This window comes from Anser anser, assembly GCF_964211835.1.
Source record: "Anser anser genome assembly, chromosome: 1".
NCBI lineage: Eukaryota > Metazoa > Chordata > Aves > Anseriformes > Anatidae > Anser > Anser anser.
In genome coordinates, this window is record NC_139720.1 from 178514424 (window position 1) to 178525988 (window position 11565).

Consider the following 11565-nt stretch of genomic DNA (forward strand, 5'->3'; position numbering starts at 1 on the left):
GCCCCCATTTTTCTCTTTAGGAAACAACTCTCTTTGAAAAGTTCTTTCTTCCAAGAAACCAACAACCTTATTTTCAATTCAACTATGACATTTATGTGAAAAGGTTTTGGCCAATGTTTTCTTTTCAGTATCTCCTGTTTTGAAGAACCAAGGACGTGGTCCAGAAGAAACAACCAATAAAAGGGACTCTGGAGATTCAAAGAACTTGTATTATCCTTTCACTTCTGATTAACTTTTAATATGCATTCAATGTCACAGAGAAAATTAAGTTTTGCACAGACAATGTAGGAACACCTTGTGTGTGTGCTTACATATTTGTATGTGTGATGTAATTTAATATGTACAGGTAATGCATACATTTTCATCTGCAAAACAGAAAGGATAAAATGTAACCACTTTTAAATCATGCAGACCTTATTCCAATAATTGAATGGGGGAAAAAATAGCATAGAGTTTTCATTTGTAAACACATGTAGAAATTGATATCACATAGAATAATTATACTACAATCAATAACTTATAACCATCACAAAAACAAATAAACTAACAACATCAACAAAAAACACAACAGCATTTCAGAAGGATGATAATACATTCAGATATATATTGTGATAGATGTTTTCAATATTCAACAAAAATGAGTTATAGCTTTAGTGTTTTTTTTGTTAGTTTTTCTCCCCACATGCAAACCAAAGGGAATAAAATACTATATCAGAAGTCTCTCAGAGCCACAGTGGAATATTTGTTTGGAGCTGGCCTAGGAGGAGAATCTGTATTCGGTAGAGGCTGGTTTGGAATGACAGCATTGCCACTTTATTACAGCAGATAGAGAATTGGTAGCTGATCAAACTGCCTTCTGACAACCTTCAGTGGTTATTTTTGAGGGTAAGTGGCTCATTTCACACTAGCTACACAGAACTGGGAAATGAGGTTTTGTGGAGAAGTATTCTGTGTGACAGTATTTGAAGTGACTAGGAAATGAGGCACATGGAGATTGCTGTGCAATAGGATTGGTTACTGTAAGTACTTCAAATGTTTGCCATTATACAGTACATTGACAAGCTATTTACCCAGTTTGATGTCTGTTAATTCACCATGCTTAACAAGCAAATCTGTCCTAACACTGAATAATAAAATCCTTTTTAAAAAAAATCTAAGCTGACCAAGTAATAAATTTCCAGCCAGAACAATGGAGTCTGTGGGCTCTTGTAAATTTAATGTTCTTGTTTAGATTTAGTCCTTACTGTTTAGTTTCTACTATAGCTTTATTTTTAACTTAACGAATATAGAAAATAATTGCAGTTAACAGCTAAATAAGAGACACAGTCCTTTATAAGCACAGAAATTCATAGTAAGCATGGAAACATCATTTTCACTTAGCAGCAGGGGACAGGGAATGGCATATTAAGATACATTTACAACACAATTGTTTTCCTATGCCTCATGGGTTTTAAGATGTTGTTTGGAACATGGCAAGTTTTAACATGAAGCGAAAATCCTTGTGAAAGTCTTCTATTCATCAAATAGAGCTTGTTAGAGACTTCACAGAAGCTGAGTTACCCTAAAACAAAGCTAAGAAAAACAGTCACTCTATTAACAAGTCAAATTTTCTAAGGTAAGTTCATAAGTTACACATTTCCAATTCATACATGTTTATCACACAACCAAACGCACCCATATACTCACAGTCAGCTAGAAAGGCATGTGGCAAACAATGAATCAGCAAGGCACAAAGACTGTACCCAGTTGCTTACTTATAAACTTAAGTAAAGCTTAGATATGATCTTATATCTGTATTAGTTTTCTCAGAGCTGCAAGGCAGGAACAAATTTATTCACTATTATTAACTTTATTAGGAATATAGTCCTCATGGAGATAATAAAATGTAATGTTTTAGACTACTAGGGTGTTTATAGACAAGCTCATCTTTGAAATTCTGATAATGGCAAAACTCCCATTGGCATCAAGGAGAATTTTGCCTGCCAAAAGACTGCAAGATCAACCAGACAGTATTTATAACAAATTTACAGTACATTTAAGGGCTTTTATGCCTTCAAAAATCGTTTTGTGGTTTCTTACATAATAGGTCTCTTGACTTCTCATGAACTCATTTACAGATTCTTCTTCTTGGATATTAGTTTACACACTTGAGAGAAAGGTACAAATTACAATATTTTAAAGTAATGAATTTTGCACCATCTTAAGCTTCAGGGATTTAGGATAAAAATTAACCCTCAGCATTTTACTTGGTTTTGGTCCAACTCTCCACATAACCAAACAGACATAATTCATCAAGAAGGTACTTTATGCTGAGGAGGGAGCCCATTTTTCCCTGATTATGAAATGGTAATCAGAAGTACTAAGCTTTTCTATTTGCATGAAGAATACATATGCGCCTTGTGCGGTACCTCAGTCTACTTTAGTTAATGCTATTAATCTAAACATATATTTTCTACAGCTTCATGAAAAGTGGAATATTCACAATGTCCTTGAAAGTCTCCTTGCTGCCCAGTATTACTCAGGAGGAAGGAGGAGAGAAAGAGAATGAAGGAGAGAAAAATATAAAAATACAAAGAGAAAGAAGGAGAGGGAAGGAAAAGGAGAGAGGGAGAAAAATGGGGGAAGAGAGGGAGAAACTCTTCCAGAGCGTGGTTCAGAGCAAAAGCATTATTGATGTATTCTTATTGGAAATTCCCATGTCAGTTGCCTATGCTTAAGTACTATTAATAACCCTGAAAATGAAGAAATAAAATAATGGAGACATTTTTACTATACTCTGCAAGCTGATGATTTCATTCTGACTAAATGATATAGATTTAGACATTCTGACAGATGTTTTCTGATACAGTAACATAAGGTGGCTTTTAGTCACTTGGTAATTTTGTTCTTTTGGCCTCTCAACAACATCCTAGCAAAGTCAAATCTGAAGAAGACAAAAATACTAGCTTACAATTATTATCAGTGTTTCATTAAAGTGTTACAATTCCACTTTTCATATAAAGAAGTCTAGAACTGGATAATTGCAGCATGATTGCAGTAGTGATTTTCTCCTTCTGCCAATGACTTTGTACTGCAATTCTATTGCTCGTAACCTTTGAATACCTGACATGTAATTTTATTCTGATTTATTATGCTTTAAATAATATTTGATTGGTATGAGCCACATGATGATATCACTTGCTCTGTGCTTTACAAATGCATCTGAGTGTTTGCTGCACTGTCAGAGATTCATCATACACATTCTGAAAAAGGTTATGGACATTAAATAGAGTGGCTTATTTTGTAAAAGTGGATGTTTAAATAGAGTAAGATTTGATCATGTCTTTTTTTTTTTCTTAAGAGAAGAATAAAGCTCTATTTTCTAAATAAATACACAATATAATATAAAAATTCTAAATAAATACACAATATATATATTCTTAATATACACATGTAGACTAAAGATGTTCTATTAAATTGTCTGCTTTTGAAAATTATATACTGATCCATCAACAACAGGGTACAAAGTAGTTTTAAAATTCCCCTACCTAGTGTAATCTCAGTATACTTTTTATTAGATTACTTGGAAGAAGTTTACCTTACTATACCTTTTTGGTGGTGGATACGAAAATAAAGTTGAACAAAATTGTCCAAAGGCATGCAGTAACATCTGTAAAATCATAGACTCATTAAAGTTTAAAAAGACCTTCAAGATCAAGATCAAGTCCAACCTACCGTGTCCCATAACTAAACCATGTCCCTCAGTGCCATGTCCATAAATCTGTTAAATGCTTCCAGAGACGGAGATTCCAACACTTCCTTGGCAGCATGTTCTAATGCTTGGCCACCCTCCCCATGGAGAAATTCTTCTTAATATCCAATCTAAACCTCCCCTGGAGCAACCTGAGACTATTTCCTCACATCCTATCACTTGTCACCCGAGAAAAGAGACCAACATCCTCCTTGCTGCAACTTCCTTTCAGGTAGTTATGGAAAACAATGAGGTCTCCCCTCAAACTCTTTTCATACAGACTAAATAGCCTTAGTTCCCACAGCCATTCCCCATGTGTTTTGTTTTCTTGTCCCTTCACCCAAGAGCTTTGTTGCTGTTCTCTGTACTCAGGTAACTCAATATCCTGCACTATCTGCTTGTAGTGAGAGGCCCAAAACTGACCACAGTACTCAAGGTGTGGTTTCACCAGCACTGAATACAAAGAGGCAATCACTCCCCTAGTCCTCCTGGACACACTATTTCTGATACAAGCTAGGGTAGCATTGGCATTCTTGACCATCGGACACACCACCGGCTCTTGTTCAGCCTGCTGTCAACCAACACTCCCAGGTCCTTTAGTAAAGGACAACTTTACTGGGCAACTTTCCAGCCACTCTTCCCCAAAGCTATACCACTGCACAAGGCTGTTATGACCCAAGTGCAGCACCTGGCATTTAGCCTTGTTGAACGTTACGTGATTGGATGCAATCCATCAATCTCATCTATCCAGATCAGTTTGCAGAGCCTTTCTACCCTCAAGCAGATCAACACTCCCACCCAACTTGGTGTCATCTGTCATTTTGGCTTGGAAAGATGTAGATTTCTTCTTGCACTTAGACTTTCTGATTAGTTCAAGCCAACCATGGGAAAACAGTGGCACAGCACAAATACCTGTAAAATTACCAGTCTTACTGTTCTCTTAGCACTGTACTTTGATGCCAGTACTTTGTAAATACAGAAGGTCCCTTGAACACCTCCAGCTTTACCTGAGAGACAAGAGTCATCTGGTCTTTGTCTGAGGTCAATTCCTTTTGTTCAGACGTAATTTTCTACCAAAATAATGTGATCGGAACTCATTTGAAGGAGTAAAGTTTGGATAACCTGTGAAGCTTGCCAAACAATTTTGTGTGAGAACCACCTTTATAAGATAAAGCAAAACTGCTTTTTAAAAAGATAAGGTAGATAGAAAAAAAAAAACCACAATGACAACAAAAATTCCTATGCTAGGACTTTCAGTGCTTGATTGTCTATATCAAAATGGTCATCAAGTGCACAGGGAAAAGTTCTAGGTTTTCAACCTGTACATACAGCGCACATACACATCCATACACGTACCCACACAGATTTTTGCTTTAACTTAAGAATCATGCCACTTCCCAGACCACTGATCTAATTATTTAACAATCTCTCAGAGTCTATCTTAAGTTTGAAGGGAAATAATTATGCTGTAAATTTTATATTTTTACTTTTATTTGAAAAAAAAAATCTACAAAAGACGTATCTTCACGTCCTAAACAATTTTCTGTCGTTTCACAATTTTACATATTTATACAGTTACAGAAGCAAAAGGATTTATTTATGATGTTAGAAGTACAGATAACAAGTATCTCATTTAAATGTTATTTTACAGGAAACTGAGAAATAAAGTCATATGTTAACACAATTTAAACTTTAGAAAATGCATAATGTCTTTGCACAAGGTACTCCAGCTTATGGGTAACAGAATATATAATATGCAGAAACTTTAAAAGTACTACTGAGAAAAGAAAAGAATTAATAAAAAAAATGTACAGCAGTATGTCTATTCATTCTCAGTGAACTGGAATTTTAAATACCTAGTATTTGTTCTTCTTTAATTATCATTCTTCACAGCTACAGGGCTTAGGCTGAACTGAAGCATGTGCTACAGAACCAGCGCTTCTACTAGCGACTTGCATTATATTGCCTGTCAGTCATTTTATTAAGCACCTACCACCTTTTTTATCACAGCAGACAGCACATGAATAAGAGTGTTTTAGGAATTTTGAAAATATTATTTTATTCATTTTTATAGTACAGATCTCCACAAGAGATTTAAAAAATTAAAAATGTACAAACCACACTCTCACTAGGTAGAATAAGACTCGTGTTCCTGCTAGAAATGTTGGTTACAGTCATCAGCAGAAAACTCAGTAGTAGCTATTCAAATTCTAGCTAACAAAGAAACACTATTCATAAAAAAGTAAACCCTGAAACCAGCTACGTTTTTTGAAAAACTATCAGGGGAGCAAATCTTAAAGGCAGCAATGATCCACAAGGCTTCCATTTTGCTCAGTGTCATAAGATGATCAGGGCATTTAAGCTATATCAGCTGTATTGAGCCCATTTCATAAGTGACAGGTTCCAAACTGTACAGTTTAAGAAATTACTGCCAATTTGAGTAGTGTACATGTGAAAGGAAATGTTTCAAAAGCAAGAGGAAAGCTGGAGAATGTGAATTTATGGAGGTCTAAATACCAAAAAAAAAAAAAAAAAAAAAAAGTTCACATAGATTCAGCTCACCCAGCTCTTCTCTGAGAAAACAAGATGTTGAAATTATCCAGTCTTTAAAGATTGGTTACACGTGATCAAATATAGACATCTTTAGCACTGCTGTCATCACTGTCTTCCTGTAAGCAGCTTGACCTACCTAGATTCACTAATTACGGGCACTGTAGTTTTACCCTAGCAGGCATTACCTTAGCATTACCACACAGCTGTTCTCTCACTCCCCCCCAGATGGGATGGGGGAGAGAATCAGAAAGGAAAAGGTGGGAAAACTCATGGGTTGAGATAAGGACAATTTACCAAGTAAAAGGACAATTTACCAAGTAAAGCAGAAGCTGTGTGCACAAGCAAACCAAAACAAGGAATTCATTTGCTACTTCCCATCGGCAGGCAGATGTTCAGCTACTTCCAGGAAAGTAGGCTCATCATGTGTAATGTGGTTTGTTTTTTTGTTGTTTTGTTTTGTTTTTTTTGTGGGGTGGGGGAGGGAGAAGACAAATATTATCACTCCAAGCATCCCCCTCCTTCTTTGTTCTTTACCCCAGCTTTTATTGCTGAGCATAACATCATATGGTATGGAATATCCATTTGCTCAGTCTGGGTCACTTGTCCTGGCTGTGTTCCTCCCAGATTCTTGCACACCCACAACCTGTCAGGCCAGCACAAAAAAGCAGAAGAGTCCTGGTGTCTGCAATGACTAAAAACATTGGTGTGTTATCAACACTATTTTCATAAAAAATCCACAACACAGCATTGTGTCAACCTCTATGAAGGCAATTAACTCTGTCCCAGCCAAAATCATGACAATAGGAGAGAAATACTTGCTATCATCTTAATATAAAATTGTAGAACAAGTCAAATGAATTGTGTTCTCAGAGTGCCTGGTTTTGTCCCTGAATACAAAGGAAGACTTGGATGACAAGTTCAGCTGTAGTTTCCCAAACTGCAGATGTCTAAGATAATTGCATCCAAAGTATGAATGCATATCAACATGAGCTATGTTGAAAGATTGTGGTAAAGAAATTTATCAGACTATACTGGAAAGCTGCTGAAATCTATAGTGAAAACAAACAAACAAAAAATAGAAAGCAAAACAAACACTCAAGAAACAAACTAACAAACAAAACAATGTTTGTCGTTGTTGTTTGTTTTATCAGAGTCTAATTGTCATGAAAGAGGATGTGTGAAAGACTTTCCATGAAGATACAAACTTTCAGATAACATCCTGAAACTTCTCTACTTTATATCTAAATGTGAAAGATTCAAGACAAAAATGTTCTGAATGCTATGTTTTATGACACCTGTGCATCTTAAATACTATATGTCTCCAATTTTTAGCTTGTAGTGATGACCTTCATGAAAAAGTTATGCTATAGAATTTCATTTCTGGAAAAAAAAAAAAATGGCATAATATTCCTCCAAGCTTGCTGTCTGATTGAATATGTAATGTAACTCAAAATGTGAGAATGTCACAGGGCACCAGAGGAAAGGAGCTAGAAATACACACAAGGACATATACCATTAAAACTTTTAGAATAATAGATTTTTATTTTTATTTTTTATATTTATACTCTGTTCCATCCTCCTTTCCTTTTTCTAATTAGCTTCCCTCCATAACTTCTCTTATAGCTCTTTAGCCTCTGGCTGGGATGACATGTGGAAAAATTCCTCTGAGGCCAATGTTAATGTGGTTCTCTGAATTGCCCTGTAGTAATGATAAAGTATTGTTGATGAAATCTCTCAAGCACAACACCTCCAGGATAATGGCCAGTGGGAAAGTAGTACAAGGAAGCAAGAATGACCTGAAGTTCATTTCCCTTTTTGTGTCAAAAAAAGACTGATCCTATGTCTCTTCTGCTGTTCTTCATTTCAAAGTCAACTCAACTTATTAAGTTCTAACTGTTACACGATTATTCAATACATACTGAGATCTCTTGTACTTCCTAACCTTTATTACCTATGGTTAACCATAGAAAAGAAAATGAATCCCATGCTATTATATGCCTAAGCAGAGAATCTTTGTGACAGTAAACAGTGACCGATGACTTGTTGACTGTTGAATCTGTTGGATGTTTTAAAAATCAATACCTTCCCAGCCTCTCATGTTCAACAACAAAGCTTATGAGAGATAAGAACTGTTCCTAACCCTAAGAGTCCACAATTCAGAATTCTCATCATTGTGCAGCATACAGCTACAGTGATTAAAGAAATACTTAATATGTAACTTTTTATTTATTTTCTGGGAAACTGCTTTATTTTATCTTGTCCTGTTATGAAAAAACATCTTGTAGATTCCATTGTAATATGCAAAACATAACTACTCTTTTTTTAGAATTCCTTTGATTCATCAGGAATGGTGTGTAGATTAATAAAGGAATGTGCAACATATAGAAGAGCCTTTTCTCATTTCTCAAATGTCAATTATTTTAAATATTTGATTAAAAATAAAAATAGCCATGAAATTTCCTTTCTGATTTGAAGTTCTCTAAAGAATGGACATGAGATCTGAAATGCAGATGAAACGTATTTTCAGGTGGAAAAAAGGAATCATCTCAGAAATTTCAAGTCATAGTGCATACTGTATTCCTTCAGTATATAGGACTAGTGAATAAGAGCATAAGAATAAAATCAAGCAGCCATTATCATTACTGTCATCATCATCAGTCATCAGCTCCATCATACAGGCTTGTGCATATGCTGCAACGAAAAAAAAAAAAAAGGAAAGAAAAAAGGAAAAAATAAATAAATAAAATAAATGGAATAAAAAATGAAATAAAAATAATAAAATAAAAATAATAAAATAAAATAAAATAAAATAAAATAAAATAAAATAAAATAAAATAAAATAAAATAAAATAAAATAATAAAATGAAATAAAATAAAATGAGCAGCAGAAGAAAAGGCTCCTGTTAATTCTAGATTAGTGAATAATTTTAAATGAGCAGCAGAGTATCCCTCTGAACGAGCTCTTAAAGGAGATTACAACACATCATCAGCTCTGTCGTTAGTCTACTCAATATAATCCCATTATATGTAGTTCTTATTTATAGAGACAATCATAGGAAAGGTTATCAGCATCCCCTGTGTGAGCATTCTTCCGTCCCAATGGATGAACAATGTCACCAACTGTCAGTCAGGTCATCACTGACACACACAAGGCACAGTGACTGTGTGATTGACCTATGTAACATACTATATTCTTCCTGAAGAATGACCATGAGTCTAAAGGGACTGTCAAAGATTTTACTGAGGATGAAGATTTGGTGCAAATTCCCTGTTAAGTCAGTTAGACTGAATTATTTTTATGATGTATTCCTAAGGAGGTCCTTGGTAAAGATACTGATTTTACTACTTTTGTTTTCTACTAATCTGCTTGTCAGGAGATTCCAAAATACCTTTTTTATAATTTATCCATGATCCTTACAAGAGTAAAGATGAGAACTCTGAACCACTGGAACTTTGTTGAAAACGTGCTGGGCTGAGCATTAGCATTGTTATTTCCAACATACAATACTAAAATATAGAACTCTATTTTCCTGTAATGACAGTTCTCTAAACTTCCTGACAAACCATAGTAAGCAGCAGGGGGAAAAAGTTGTTGAAGCTGGCTTAAAATTTGATTAGAGACCATGTGATTTTGAGAGGAAACTATAGGTGGATAAATTCACATCAATATCATAGAAAAATACTATTTAGAAGAAGATGTTCACATGCTGTTGTTTTGCTTTTTTGGCTTAGCATTATCACAAATCACATTGTTTCTGTGAGTGCTGAGAGGGGAAATAATTGTGCAGTTATGCTACTTCAGGGTTCCATGAGCAGAGCTATATGAATGTTATAAGATATCCACATACAGAGCTCCAAGAAAAAAAAAAAAAAACAAACATTTACCAGTCTTGGTGCAACCTCTATGTCCCAAAATTCCCTAGATAAATTCAAAACAATACCAACAATACCTTATTAATGCTGTCTAAGCATTTAAACTTTAAAAAAAAAAAAGAAAAAAAAAAAAGGAAAAAAAAAGAGAGAGAGAAATTAGATTATTTATCTCTCAGAAAGCATCTAAATTCTAAGTAAACATTAAAAATCTTACCTATCAAGGCCACTGCACTATAATCCATTATCTCTGGCATCTGCATGTACTTAAGAATTAGACACCAATATTTGTTGATGACTTTCTGGGCATGTCATCAGTTAAAGCTGGTCAATAATTTCTTCAGGCTTGGCTGAAATACTTAAATAGGAGTTCATCATAAAATGTCCCAGTATTAATATGAAAAGTCAAGTGCAGCGGTTTATGTTATGCATTTTCTCAAGCTTCAGCTGTCAGAACAGAACTTTCAGGCTTTGAGTTTATTATTATTATTATTATTATTATTATTATTATTATTATTATTATTATTAATCATCATCATCATCATCATCATCATTATGTTTTTGTTTTGGTCTTTGGTTTTTGTTTTGTTTTGTTTTGTTTACAACCTATATATGATGAGACATATTATGTGTAACGTTACCCTAAAAACATCCAACTTTGATATCTAAATAGAATATTTGGGTTTTACTATTGATTTTTTTTCTTTAATTATTATTATAGGATATGTAAAATACCAAACTGCCTCAAGTATATGCTCTGATAGCTTACACAGGTGTCTTTGATTTCTTATTGAGTTTCTTTCAGAAAAGAACTGAGCACAAAGAACTTTTTTTTTTTTTTTAATAATTTTTGTGAGAGGAAATTAGCTGCTAATTATACAGAGCAAAGCCTTTCCTATCGATAAAGCACACCTTAAATATTAAAAAAAAAAAAAAAAAAAGACATAAAAAGTAGCAGCTGTTGGATGGCAGGGAGCCGCATCTCAAAAATCAGTCAAGACTATGTGTGCTAAAGACCAGCATAGGAAATAAGGTCAGTATAAAAAGGGTGCCCATTCATATTTTCTAAATTGTATTAGGAAACACTTTTCATACCCTTGGACAAGGTTTTGCTATAGATTATCATATCTTTTCATATTATATGGCAAAGAGTTCTTCTCCCCTTTTTTAAAATCAGTTTAAAACACACTGCTGTGAAATTCCAAATGAATTAACAATAACATCGAGCCAACACTGTGATAGACTACTATCGAGATATTTATCTAGTTTTCATTAGCAGTGAAAAAGAACCTAGAGAACTATTTTCTATATAGAATTAGATTACCCTTACTTGTTATACCTGTTTTCAGAGAAGTGAAACAGGCCTGTGACTACATGCGGCACAATTTCTGAAAGTTCGCATGCATATCTTA

At 34.4% G+C, this 11565-nt stretch overlaps 1 long non-coding RNA gene across 1 annotated transcript; it reads right to left on the reverse strand.

Moving 5' to 3' along the window:
• Positions 1-213: 213 nt before the first annotated feature.
• LOC310892198 lies at positions 214-6454 on the reverse strand. The gene is made up of 4 exons (XR_014577937.1): positions 6293-6454; positions 4738-4860; positions 3578-3649; positions 214-1572 (listed from the first exon to the last, which is right to left on the reverse strand). It is a non-coding gene; the product is annotated as an uncharacterized lncRNA (long non-coding RNA).
• Positions 6455-11565: the final 5111 nt, after the last annotated feature.